The following is a 14,386-nucleotide window of genomic DNA, read 5'->3' as shown; positions in this document are numbered from 1 at the left end:
ACTATGTGGAACACTTACCAACATCTTCGTCCCAGGCCCTGGGACACTGTCACCACTGCCTGTGGCAGCACCCAAATATTTCAGAGTTCCCCTTTAACCGTTAACATTTCTAACAGCCTCTGTTTGAAAGGTCATCAGCTCACTTCCCCCCTCCCTTATTTCCTGTGAAGTAATGTGTTCCATTCTGTAGCTGGTACTTTTATTTTTAGCTGAGGATAAATTATCTAGCAAGGCCGTATTCTGCACTGTTTAGAAAGTCTTTTGAATGTACAGAAAGTGAAAGAGAAAATATATGCATTGTGACGTAATTGCTGATATGTATACCCTGTGAGATGCTTTTCAAGGCACTTAGCTTACAGACACGAGTCCTTGCTAAGTCTCAACCAGCGCAGGTTAATAACAAGTTTGTTTTCCTCAAGTTCATGTCAGAAGTTTTACCTGGTATTCCCAAAGTTGCCATTACATGCCCATGGCCCCAACTTGGTATGCTCACCTTCCTGACTGTCCTGCCCTGATCATACCTACTTTCAAGGTGTTCCCACCTAAGTAATGTCCACTTTCTGGGTGGTCACATTCCTAACTATGCAGGAACTGCCGACTTGATCCCCTCAGCTAACGATCTTTTTTTGAGTGCACATGCTGAGCAAGTCAAATAAAGGTGATGCACAACCCAAGACACAGAATCATCGGGAAATTATTATTATTATACAGGATTTATATAGCGCAAACAGTTTACGCAGCACTTTACAACATAAGAGCACACAGCACAGTTACAAAACAATTCAATACAGGAGGAATCAGAGGGCCCTGCTCGTTAGAGCTTACACTCTAAGAGGGAGGGTCAAGAGGTACAAAAGGTAATAACTGTGGGGGATGAGCTGATGGAGAAAATAAAAGTACAGTTGGTGGGTAAAGGCAAGATAGGCCTCTCTGAAGAGAAGTGTTTTCAGGGATCGTCTAAATGTGGACAGAGTAGGAGATAGTTGGGCTGATTGGGGTAGGGAGTTCCATAGGTTAGAAAAGGCTCAGGAGAAGTCCTGAAGGGAGGAGGTGACAAGGGAACTAGAGAGCAGGAGGTCTTGGGAGGAAAGAAGAGAACAATTTAGTTGGTATTTTGAGACTAGGTTAGTGATGTAGTTGGGGGCCAAGTTATGGATGGCTTTGTAAAGTATTGTTAGCATTTTACATTTATTTCCTTGGGTGAGCGGAAACCTATGGGGGGAATGGCAGAGAGGAGTAGCAGACGCTGAACAGTTAGTAAGGTGGATGAGTCTTGCAGCAGCATTCATGATGAACTAACGAGTGGATTCCCTATGTAAAGGTAAACCAATGAGGAGGAGGGAGTTGCAGTAGTCGAGGCGAGACATGACCAGGGAATAAATTTGAAGCTTTGTGGTGTCATTGGTTAGGAAGGGGTGTATATTGATGATGTTGCGTAGATTGAAATCCGTTACAGTTGGCATTTAGGTATATGGCCAAAAGTATGTTGACACCCCTCTAAATTATTGTGTTTGGGAGCAAAAACCCAGGGCCATAAAGTATACCTCCCAACTTTCTGACATTAGATGGACATCTTTTAGCATAAAAAAATGCAGGCGACAGACCACGCTTAATAAGCAAAAACAAGACTGGCTAAATCAGCAACTGCTTTTTTTACACCATTATATATAAATATGTGGTAGAAGCAAAGGTATGTATAATAAACTGAGAATAGGAACCCTTGAGGTATCATCCCATATATATATATAAATATGTGGTAGAAGGAATGGTATGTATAATAAACTGAGAATAAGAATCCTTGAGGTATCATCCCATATATATATATAAATATGTGGTAGAAGGAAAGGTATGTATAATAAACTGAGAAAAAGAATCCTTGAGGTATCATTCCATATATATAAATATGTGGTAGAAGGAAAGGTATGTATAATAAACTGAGAATAGAAACCCTTGAGGTATCATCCCATCTATATATATATATATATAAATATGTGGTAGAGGGAAAAGTATGTATAATAAACTGAGAATAGGAACCCTTGAGGTATCATCCCATATATATATATATATATATATATATATATAAATGAATAAAAATAAGATATTTGAGAGTGGGACTTTGAATATATCTCAAAGGTTCACAAACAGGCTTATTTCTTATACACACAGACAGAAATATGCATACAATTACACAATTTATTCAATTGACATATAAAAGGAACCACCTACAGGTACAAACAACTTTCTTGAATATATAAAAAATGCATCCAATGACATAGGTCGACAGTTTCCCTGCTTCTTCAGAACCCACGAATCATTTACTTGAAAGTGTACATACTCAAATCTGAAAGATCTCTGTCAGGAAAGACTTGCTCATAATGTAGGGGAAGATTCGCGGCACACAAATATGCACATGTGCAGAACAATGACGAGCCGAACAGATGTGCATGTACTTGGGCATAGGCACGCATAGCTGCGCGCGCGAATGCGCACTCACCCATCCAGGGACATGCCTGTCTCTAATGCTAGCACCAAAAGGGCTATTTAAACTGGCTACAGTAAAGTCTCTTTGCCGTTTGGTTTTTAGCTCCTGAATGTGTATCCTGATCCTTGTGCCTGACTCCTGATACTGAACCAGCTTGTTCCTGACCTCGTCTTGTCTGCTACCTGCCCTGACCTCTGGCTTGTCTTGGATTACTCTTCTGCCCCCTGCTCTTGTCTGATTGAACCTCTGCTGCTGACCTGGCCTGTGACCCGACTATGCTACCTCCCGCTGTCTATGCCTGATCTGCCAAACTGCTACTGACCCGGCTCGTCTGACCTTGCATCCTCCACCTCGCTCCCCAGTGATCCATCCTCCAGCATGGCTGCATCTGGATCCTGTTCTCTGCCATCAGTCTGTCCTGCTGCTTAGCCTGCCTGCTGGCTACTACTGAAACACAGACTACTGGACTGATCACAGGCGCTCATAACTCGCCATGCTCCTTCGGCCGCTGTCCCACTATCAGTAGCCCTCGAGCTGGAGCTGTACGCGAGGCCTGCCTCTTCACATCAGGCTCACTATCCAGGTATGTGACAATCTCCCTGAATATTGGAGAAAAAGTATCAGATGAGAAAAGATCTTGAGGTACCAATGAAATATATGTGCCACTTATATATGCCTGCCGGCCCAAGGGAAATCACCCCTGAAGACATCAAGGCCCCGGAGACAGAATAGAAATTCCAGCGTAAATCAAAAGTAGCTTGCATATAGGACGCAGCTATATGGTGGGTGTAGTCTCCAAGAAAGGCAGGGACTAAGTCCCAAAAAGATTAGAATATGGGTATCTAAAATACACTTTAGTCCAGACATCTGAACTTTCTCCAAAGTACCAAGAAAAAAGACCTCATGCTACAATGGAAAACCAGTGAATCCACAACAGAGGTATAGGTGCAAGATGGTCTATATCCTTTAGTCTAGATATCTGGACTCCCTCCAGGGAACCAAGAAAATATACCTCACTTCAGCAGACAAACGTCAGACCGCCATTATACAATTACTTACTGGCATTTCAAAATAACACATGTAATAATTTAGAGGTTGGGAGAAAGGTTTAGTGGAGTATAATATGTTTAGCAGTTAATCTGTACATCAAACCAAAATTAAGGGGACATCTAAGGAGAAAAGAGGGACAGAACCTCCAAATGATCTAAGCATAAAGGTTTGATGAGTTTGGTACGGACAAACAAAAGTGGTTGGCACAAAGCCCTGACCTCAACCCTACTGGGATGAATTGGAATGCCATTTACAATACAGGTGTTCTCATCCAACAACAGTATCTGACCTCATAAATACTCATCTAGCTGAATGGGCTCCAAATTCCTGTAAAGCCTTTCCTGAAGAGTGGAGGCAGTTATAGCCACAGAAGGAGACCAACTCCATATTAACAGTTTTAGAATGGGATGTCCAATAGGCTCATGCAGTATACTGTACATTTGAGGGTCAGGTGTCCATATAATGTTCACAAAGCTCCTATGTGTGTAAGGGAGCAAGGAAAGATAACATTTACAATGTTACCAATTTCACCGCCTGCCCTACATCAACCTATTAAAACAATTGTATTTACCCCTCAAGCAAAGAAGCTTTTGAGGTCATGGTTCCTTTACATAGGACGTATAATTCACAAGCAATGAATTATCAACTTAACCAGCTTGATATTAAAACTCAATCCGACCCCAACACCGCCAGTTAAAAAGTATCTGGAAAGCTCATGAAGAGGAATTCAAAGGTATCCTCAGACACAATGTGGAGAGAAGGATTAGAAATTAGTCTTCGTCTTTGTTTTATACATTCGAGTTGGGAGAATAATCTGTCCGAGGATTGATCAGAGCTGTATTTGAAGGAAAGGAGATTTCACATTTTTACATTTGCATGCTTTGAAGTTGTTATCTGGAATGAGGTATTACAGACCCAACGAATAGAGGTCTTATGGAACTCTGTCTATTGCCTGTGTGCTAAAGTGGTGGCCATTTTGTAGTCTGAATCATTGCAGGAGGTTGGTTCCGGGACAAGCTCAGCGCACAATTCGAAGAAGACAAAATGCGTCCCCCTTCCCCCCCGATGTGGGCACCCTGATCCTCTTCTGCAGCTGGGATCTATAATACTGGCACTACAGAGCCGCTTTGGCCTGATCAACAGTTTCAAGGTGCAAAAAAAAAAGTTGGGAGGCCAGGTGGCACCCCTCTATTGCTCTGATGACACCTTAAAATGTTTGGATTTATTCTCACTTTTTATCTCAGAAACAACTGACACTAGGACAATTAGAGGGGTGAATCTCCCCAGAAGGGGCACAGACAGCAATAAAAACCCGACAAAGGTTTTAACCCACGGGGCATCAACCTTTTTCACATGAACTGCAATGAAGGCAAAACGTTTTTTTCTTCATTTTTGATAAAGGGAGGGTTTTAACCCCTGTCAGTTTTTTGCCTTCTTTGTCCAAGGGAGATATTTCCCTTTGCTTCCCATAGCCAAAACAGGAAGTGAGAACAAATTCCTCCAAAGTGAGGGAATCATTTGTTGTCATCAGAACTATTGTTCCCATTGGAAGATTTCCCCTCTATTACTGTTCCAGTGACAACCAATTTTTTTTAATTTTCTTTCACTTGGACTGGTGACAACAGTAACCAAGACAAACAGAGAGGGTCTATCTCCCTAATGGGGGGCACATACAGAAATTAAAGCTTGGCAGGTGTTCTAATCCCTCTCCACTCTATCCAAGACTAAAATACTTCTAGTTATACTTTAAGTTTCATGTTCATAGACAATCGGAGTGCAAGTGAACAGTAGGTATTGTCTTAATTTGTTTTTCGGCACTCATAGCTGTTCTGCTAATGGTAAGTGTTAAAGTAAATTTTTATATAATTGATTTTTTAGTGTTCAGGAGTGTGGTGTATACAGAGGGCAGAGTTCAGGAGTGCGTTATGTACAGGGGGCAGAGTTTAGGATTGCATTGCATACAGAGTGCAGAATTCAGGAATACCCTGCGTGCAGAGGGCAGAGTTCAGGAGTGCGCTACATACAGAGGGCAGAGTGCAGGAGTGCACTATGTACAGAGGGCAGAGTGCAGGAGTGCACTATGTACAGAGGGCAGAGTGCAGGAGTGCACTATGTACAGAGGGCAGAGTTTAGGATTGCACTGCATACAGAGCGCAGAATTCATGAATACCCTGTGTGCAGAGGGCAGAGTTCAGGAGTGCGCTACATACAGAGGGCAGAGTTCAGGAGTGCACTACATACAGAGGGCAGAGTTCAGGAGTGCACTATGTACAGAAGGCAGAGTTCAGAAGTGCGCTATGTACAGAGGGCAGAGTTCAGGAGTGTGATATGTACAGAGGGCAGAGTTCAAGAATGCACTATGTACAGAGGGCAGAGTTCAGGAGTGCACTATGTACAGAAGACAGAACTCAGGAGCGCACTATGTATAGAGGGCAAAGTTCAGGAGTGCTCTATGTACAGAGGGCAGAGTTCAGGAATGTGCATACCACGTACTACTTTACAAGCTAAAATAATTGCTCCTCTTCCCCCATCTCTGTAGTACAGAACTCTCCCCTATGAATTCCCCCCAACAGAGTTCTCCTTCCACCCACAAAGAGGTGCAGCTACAACTTACATTGTGTGAGAGTGGAGAGTGCAGGCTCCTACCACTAGACTAGCATGGCTGGGCACTTCCCCTTCCCACTTCTGTGCTCCCATAGAAATGTACAGGGCAGGGTGGGTTCTGTGTGAGCCACTGGAAGTGTTGCGCTGTTGTAAACACGCTGTTTTGGGTGGGCCACACTTTGTAATTAACAGCCTAGTTAACCAATGGCAGCAGGTACAAGCACAGTCAGCATCAGCAAGTGCCCTCCCTGGCATGCATATTGGGGTTGCTGACATGTGGTCTACCCTTTCCCTACTCTATCCAAAACTGGAAAAAGCTAGATCTGCTTAAAGGGAAGAGTTTCAGATGTATACAACCGCTAAAAAAATATTGTTCTTGGAATCATCAAGAGACATAAGGAGCAGCTCCAGATTCAACATACCCATACCCATGCTCACCATGAATACTGTAGAGAGGTAATACTAAAACTGAGAAGGAACGTTTAAAGAACTGATGTGTTATGATGGAGACCACATGCCAGTTTATTGCCTGATCCAGTTAAAAACTGTGGAATCAATCGGCCATCGTCAAAAGATTTTTAGCTCAGCATTTACAGGTGAAACTCGAAAAATTTGAATATTGTGCAAAAGTTCATTTATTTCAGTAATGCAACTTAAAAGGTGTCACTAATATATGAGATAGACTCATTACATGCAAAGCAAGATAGTTCAAGCCGTGATTTGTCATAATTGTGATGATTATGGCTTACAGCTCATGAAAACCCCAAATCCACAATCTCAGAAAATGAGTTTATTGTGAAAAGGTGCAATATTCTCGGCTCAAAGTGTCCCACTCTAATCAGCTAATTAAGCCATAATACCTGCAAAGGGTTAATGAGCCTTTAAATGGTCTCTCAGTCTGGTTCAGTAGGAATCACAATCATGGGAAAGATTGCTGACCTGACAGTTTTGCAGAAAACCATCATTGACACCCTCCATAAGGAGGGAAAGCCTCAAAAGGTAATTGCAAAAGAAGTTGGATGTTCCAAAAATGCTGTATCAAAGCACATTAATAAATAAATAAAGTTATGTGGAAGGGAAAAGTGTGGAAGAAAAGGGTGCGCAAGCAGCAGGGATGACTGCAGCCTGGAGAGGATTGTCAGGAAAAGGCCATTCAAAAGTGTTGGGGACTTTCACAAGGAGTGGACTGAGGCTGGAGTCAGTGCATCAAGAGCCACCACACACAGACGGATCCTGGACATGGGCTTCAAATGTCGTATTCCTCTTGTCAAGCCGCTCCTGAACAACAAACAATGTCAGAAGCGTCTTACCTGGGCTAAAGAAAAACAGACCTGGTCTGTTGCTCAGTGGTCCAAAGTCCTCTTTTCTGATGAGAGCAACTTTTGCATCTCATTTGGAAACCAAGGACCCCGAGTATGGAGGAAGAATGGAGAGGCACAAGGACCCGGAGTATGGAGGAAGAATGGAGAGGCCCAAGGACCCAGAGTATGGAGGAAGAATGGAGAGGCACACACTGCAAGATGCTTGATGTCCAGTGTGAAGTTTCCACAGTCTGTGTTGATTTGGGGAGCCATGTCATCTGCTGGTGTTGGTCCACTGTGCTTCATTAAGTCCAGGGTCAACGCAGCCGTCTACCAGGAGATTTTGGAGCACTTCATGCTTCCTTCCACAGATGCGCTTTATGGGGATACTGACTTCATTTTCCAGCAGGACTTGGCACCTGTCCACACTGCCAAAAGCACCAAAACCTGATTCAATGACCGTGGGATTACTGTGCTTGATTGGCCAGCAAACTTGCCTGACCTGAACCCCATAGAGAATCTATGGGGCATTGCCAAGAGAAAGATGAGAGACATGAGACCGAACAATGCAGAAGAGCTGAAGGCCGCTATTGAAGCATTCTGGTCTTCCATAACACCTCAGCAGTGCCACAGGCTGATAGCTTCCATGCCACACCACATTGAGGCAGTAATTGCTACAAAAGGGGCCCAAACCAAGTACTGAGTACATATGCATGCTTCTACTTTTCAGAGGTCCGATATTGTTCTATGTACAATCCTTGTTTTATTGATTGCATGTAATATTCTCATTTTCTGAGATTGTGGATTTGGGGTTTTCATGAGCTGTAAGCCATAATCATCACAACTATGACAAATCACGTCTTGAACTATCTTGCTTTGCATGTAATGAGTCTATCTCATATATTAGTTTCACCTTTTATGTTGCATTACTGAAATAAATGAATTTTTGCACGATATTCAAATTTTTCGAGTTTCACCTGTAGAAACCCTGAGAGGCTCTGCCCACATCCCCACATCCTCTGCTCCCCCGCTAGAGCCGGTGACACCTCAGTAAGCTGCAGAGGTGGATAACGAGCGATATTTGGTCCATTACACGCATGGGTGCATCTGTCTTCTGCCAGTCTGTGTGAAAAGAACACAAACAGCTAAAAATGTAATAAGGTTATATACTTTTAATTACTGTGCAGTCACAGCCTCTGGCAATCTCTCCCCTTACAGTGCCAACCATCAAATATGCTCCACTGTTCTGACCTCAGTTTGCTTATGCAAGCGCAAAGTGTAGTATATAGAGCAAAAAAAACAAAAAACTTGATGAAAAGGTGATGGGGGCTCAGTCCAGTAGACCGCACTAAGACAGTTAGAAACCAGTGGTTCATGGATTAGTCCCGTGGTGCCGATGGCAATTCTGGATTCACTGATGTGTATGGTTATCTAAGTCCAACTGGAGAAGTCTCAACCCTGTCAGAGATCCCCGAGGACAGAATTAAGTGCCATCAGCAGAGTATCACCGAGGACAGCGATGTTAGGGACTACAACAGTCGTTATTGGGAATATATGCTCTACAGAATCTGCAGTAAAAAGATACTCCAGCCAGGTCTATATCAGAGCTTGTTTTTCTTTTTTAAATATGGAACGCTTCACAAATTTGCGTGTCATCCTTGTCTAGAGGCCAGGCTAATCTACTCTGTATCGTTCCAATTCTAGAACATGTGCTGCCGAAGCAAGCACTATATCAGAGCTTGTTATCACACGGAGAGGCTTATTATTTCGGCTCAAGTGAGCTAATAATGTGCAGCAATCAGTTCGCGGAGGAGGCAGTGGAGGCTTTAGATTGAGGAGTCCAGACAGGACAGTTCACACACAGTTCACAACAGACGTTGACTTTTAAATGCTTGACTCTGAAGTTCCATGTTCACGAATGCATTACCGCAACGTATGAAAAACAGTGAGTTGTGTTGCAGTGCCATTCATTATGAATGTTACCTCAATGCACCTAGACAGCACAGCCCAATGCACCATCTAGGAACCATCTACAGTATGTGTTGTGGTCTGCTACTGTAAGAAAAATACTACAAATAAATTCTCTACAATAAATGAATAAAAAAGAACTAGTGCTAAAATGAATAAACTAGTATAAATTAATAAACCGCAGTGCTCTTTAGAATACCGCTCCTGAAAAACATGAATGTTATCCAAAACATTTCACCCATTCATTACACGACGAAACGTAGTGCTCCAGTGCAATGTCCATAATTCTGGTTCATATACAGTTGTGTTCAAAATAATAGCAGTCAGACATCACTAACCGGATCAATCACTGTTTTTGGTAGAAGTGATATTTCTACATGGCAAATCATTTACTAGCAGGAGTAATAGAAATCCAACAGACCCAACAGTCATGACATGCATGCTGCTGATTCTGTGTCATTGAATCACTAATTGAAAGGGGCATGTTCAAAATAATAGCAGTGTGGAGTTCTATTAGTGAGGTCATTCATTCTGGTGAGGGCAATTATTGCCCTTATTTAAGGAAGGAAGGCAGCAAATGTTGTACATGCTGGTTACAGTGCATTTCTCTCTGAAATTCTGAGGAAAATGGGTCATTGCAGACATTGTTAGGAAGAACAGCGTACCTTGATTAAAAAGTTGATTGGAGAGGGGAAAACATATAAAGAAGTGCAGAAAATGATCGGCTGCTCAGCTAAAATGATCGCAAATGCTTTAAAATGGTTACCAAAACCTGAAAGACGTGGAAGAAAGCGAAAAACTACCATTCGAATGGATAGAAGAATAACCAAAATGGCAAGGACTCAGCCAACAATCAGCTCCAGGAAGATGAAAGAAGGTGTAAAGTTCCCTGTGAGTACTGTTACAATTATAAGACGCCTATGTGAAGCCAAGCTATCTGCAAGAAGCCCCCGCAAAGTCCCACTGTTGAAAAAAAGACGTGCTGAAGAGGTTACAATTTGCCAAAGAGCACATTGACTGGCCTAAAGAGAAATGGCGCAACATTTTGTGGACTGATGAAAGTAAGATTGTTCTTTTTGGGTCTAGTGGCCGGAGACAGTTTGTCAGACGACCCCCAAACACTGAATTCAAGCCACAGTACACTGTGAAGACAGTGAAGCATGGTGGTGCAAGCATCATGATATGGGGATGTTTCTCCTACAGTTCTCAGAAACAGTGGTTATACATACATATACATATATGGAATGTAGTCCAATCATCCTGGGCTGGAATACCTGATCACAGGGGTCAGAAGTTGGGTGACTCCATACAACACAGATGTACAGCAGTTCTCAGAAACAGTGCGACTACAACCAAATATTCATTAAGTGATTCAAAGGAAAGCAAAATCTTCAAACATTTTTCAGTTTATATAGTGAATGTTTGAGTTTGTAAAGTAGAATACAAACACTGCTATTTTTTGAACCGTCTAATATTCACTTTTCTTCAATTTTTTTAGAGGAACAACACAAATTTGATCTATTTTTCTTCATGTTTTGATTTGGAATAGAATGTGTCGTGTTCCCAATGCATTTGTGTGGATGGAAATAAAAGCTATTAGAAGGATTTTGAGCTTTATTCACTTTTTTCAACACACTGCTATTATTTTGAACACAACTGTATATCATTTCTTCCTGTGCAAATATATAATAATGTGCCTCCAATGCTGTGCTTCTTCTAAAACACAGTTCTCTTTACTCATGAAAGTGCTCGTGCATTGTAAATTCCTTCCACATCACCTTTTTTTGGAGTAACATTCACCAAATATTTCTTGGAATAACATTCACCAAATTGACCCCTTATGACATTAGAAGGTCTCACGCACTTTGGTACAGGCTCCTTCTCCTCCAGGTCTCTTCCTCGCAATACGTCTAGCAGTATACCTGCTAATAATATTCCATCAAATTCCCCATCTCCCAGCAATGATACCAGATAGTATATTACCATCTTATTTCTGCTTAAAAACATCAAATGCACATTTACATGGTAAAAAATGAAGATTAGGCTCTCAGTATACCATTGGCACCTTCACTTCCTACTCATTGTGGCTGTGCATTCCTCTGGAGCAGAAGTGTCATCACTGGAAATGATGTGGCTCCGTCCAGCGTGTTTCGTCAGTATGACATCTTTAGGGGATTTGTCTAATTGGTTATAAACTATTAACACCAGCATGCTTATGGCACTACACGTTGTGCCATGATGTATGTTGATATATGTTTTCACATACCTTGCTGATGGTTCTGAATTAAATGATTACTTTTGGTAACAACACCCAGCCAAACTGCTTTTGGAATGGAATCCAGGTCATTTTTAGCTGGATGGTTGGAGAAAATGAGAAGTTTGTCCTAAAGAGGACTCAAGCCTTATTAAACACTTAAAGCTGAACTCTCAACACAAAATATTTAATTTAAATACATTCCTGGATAGCCAAAAAACATATAAATCCACCGTGTGCACCACTTTGCAAATCCAGATAGTACTTTGTAAAAGTGTTGACATCATCACTGTGTTGTATACAGCCTTTGCACAGAGCAGAGCTGAGGGAGGCACCAAGGAGCTCCACCCACTACTAGGCTGCCTGCAGAAAACTACAGGATGGTGCAGAGACAAAACCAGTCACCCTGCACAAGGGAAGAGAGCAGCAGTGACCGGTCCTTATGGCTTTAATGCCAACATGCCACACATATGTGTCCATGAGCGTCAGAGCTTTCTGTGCAGGGCAGGGGCGGACTGACAACTCATGGGGCCGCCGGGCAATAGGGAATCATGGGGCCCCTGTGTCCTTGCCCAAACTCAAAAAAGCCTATGAAAAAGGTACCAGGGGCATCTCATGGGGCCCCTTACTGACCCCGGGCCCTTGGGCAGTGCCCGAGTTTCCAAATGGTCAGTCCGCCCCTGGTGCAGGGAGAGCAATTACTACATGCTCCCAAGACAGCTCAGTCCATACTAATGATATGGAGTAGCAGGAAAGTCTCCCAATCGTGTGACCACGGTGGCAGCCAATCACAGTGGTCACAAGATTGTTTGATCCTTCTCACCCTCTAGATGTACAGACCTTATCAAAGGGACGCTGGATCAAGTGAGGAAGGGGTAAGCTTAAATGAAAAAAATTCATGTATATTGATAGTGAAAAAAAAGAACGTATTCAAGCTAGGACAATAACCAAACATAGAAAAGCTGCCCTCTCTTCCTTTGCTGCCACCCATAGGTAGAGGCGTAGTGTGCCTAATCGGGGGCATATCTACCGCAAGGCAAGCAATGGCGTTTGCCTTGGGCAGCATTTTTCAGGAGGCAGCACCGCTCATAAGCAGAAGGGACATGTGGGTGTGAGTGGCAGGGCCACTATCAGGGAGGGACACAAGTAGGGGGCCTGGGCATACCGGGCCCCAACCAGGGCCATGTTTAACAGGGCAGCTGCTGTCAGAGTGGACCGGCTGCAGAGGAGGCTGGAGTGGTGGGTGAGTACCTGGCGTGCGCAGGGAGCAATCGGAGCCTGCTGTCAGGGTGGGTGATGCCAGGGGGTGCCAGCAGAGGAACTGTGGAGGAGGAGGAAGAAGAGGATGCGGTCAGGGTGGAGAAGCCCCCCTGCTCTTTGCTGCAGCTGTCGCAGGAGATCCTGGTGGACATGGGTCACAGGCACCAGATCCTCACAGCATCTGGAGGAGCAGCTGCTGGACAGATGAGAGCTTGGAGGACTGCTGTTTCCCAAGGTGTGTGAGAGCACACAGTAATTGACACTCCCCACTTCTGTCACGCTGTCCCCCCTTCATGCTGCCCCCTCCTGTCTGACCCCCACCTGTCCTGTCCCACCATCCTACTGCTCCCCCTGTCCCACTGCCCCCTCCTGTCTCGCTACACCCCTGCAACGCTGCCCCACTCCTGTCCCACTGTCCTTCCCACCTGTCCTGCTACCCCCTCCTGTCTTGCTGTCCCCCCTTCATGCTGCCCCCTCCTGTCTGACCCCCACCTGTCCTGTCCCACCATCCTACTGCTCCCCCTGTCCTGCTGCCCCCTCCTGTCTTGCTACACCCCTGCAACGCTGCCCCACTCCTGTCCCACTGTCCTTCCCACCTGTCCTGCTACCCCCTCTTGTCTTGCTGTCCCCATCATGCTGCATCCCTCCTTTTCCACTGCCCCCCTCCTGTCCTGCTGCCTCCCTCCTGTCACACTGCCCCCCTCCTGTCCTGCTGCCACCCTCTTGTCCTATGGCCCCCCTCCTGTCCTGTGGCCCCCCCTTTCACGTTGTCTCCTCCTGTCATGATGCCCCCTTTCTGTCACACTGTCTCACTCCTATCCCGCTGCCCCCCACCTGTTGTTGGGGAGATGGGTCTGGAGGAGGAGGACATGGGATGGTGGAGATTGGACTGAGGAGGACATGGGATGGAGAAGATGGGACTGGAGGAGGAGGACATGGGATGGAGGAGATGGGACTGCAGAAGAAGGAGGTCATGGGATGGAGGAGGAGGACTTGGGATGTCCAAGATGAGACTGGACAAAGAGGACATGGGGTGGAGAAGGAAGAGGACATGTGATGGGCCTTTGTGGGATGGCCATTGGGTGGGCCCTGGGAAATGTTGATGGTCAGGCCTGTTCCCCCTAGACCTCTGAATAGGTGGAGCTCTAATAGGAAGACATGGAGCCTAAAGAGGGAGAGGTGGAGTTTACAGATGAGGGGATGGGACAAATTTAGATAGGGGGAGGGCTCGATTTCAGTCTTGTCTAGGGAAGCAAAAAATCAAAATATGCCACTGTGCCTAATAGTAAACAATGGGCCTTGGTAAATACAGACTATTTGGTACTCCCTTTCAAAAGATATTAGTAAGTACACTGGTATCAATAGGAAAACAAGCAGTTAAGAACCCACAATAAAGTTGGTTAAAACCTTTGAAATCTATCTATCTATCTGTCTATCTATCTATCTATCTATCTATCTATCTATCTA

At 44.2% G+C, this 14,386-nt stretch overlaps 1 protein-coding gene and 1 non-coding gene across 2 annotated transcripts in view; both read right to left on the bottom strand.

Moving 5' to 3' along the window:
- Positions 1-14,386, bottom strand: part of GFRA4 (GDNF family receptor alpha 4) — a 668,764-nt gene that overhangs the window by 234,939 nt on the left and 419,439 nt on the right. The window lies entirely within an intron of this gene.
- LOC149445836 (U6 spliceosomal RNA) lies at positions 9,059-9,165 on the bottom strand. The gene has a single exon (XR_016306318.1). It is a non-coding gene; the product is annotated as a U6 spliceosomal RNA (small nuclear RNA).

Source organism: Staurois parvus, unplaced genomic scaffold (genome assembly GCF_062004578.1).
Source record: "Staurois parvus isolate SC_StPar_1 unplaced genomic scaffold, SC_StPar_1.0 ptg000708l, whole genome shotgun sequence".
NCBI lineage: Eukaryota > Metazoa > Chordata > Amphibia > Anura > Ranidae > Staurois > Staurois parvus.
Note: the sequence above shows the minus strand (reverse complement) of the source record. Positions and strands in the feature narration are given on the sequence as shown.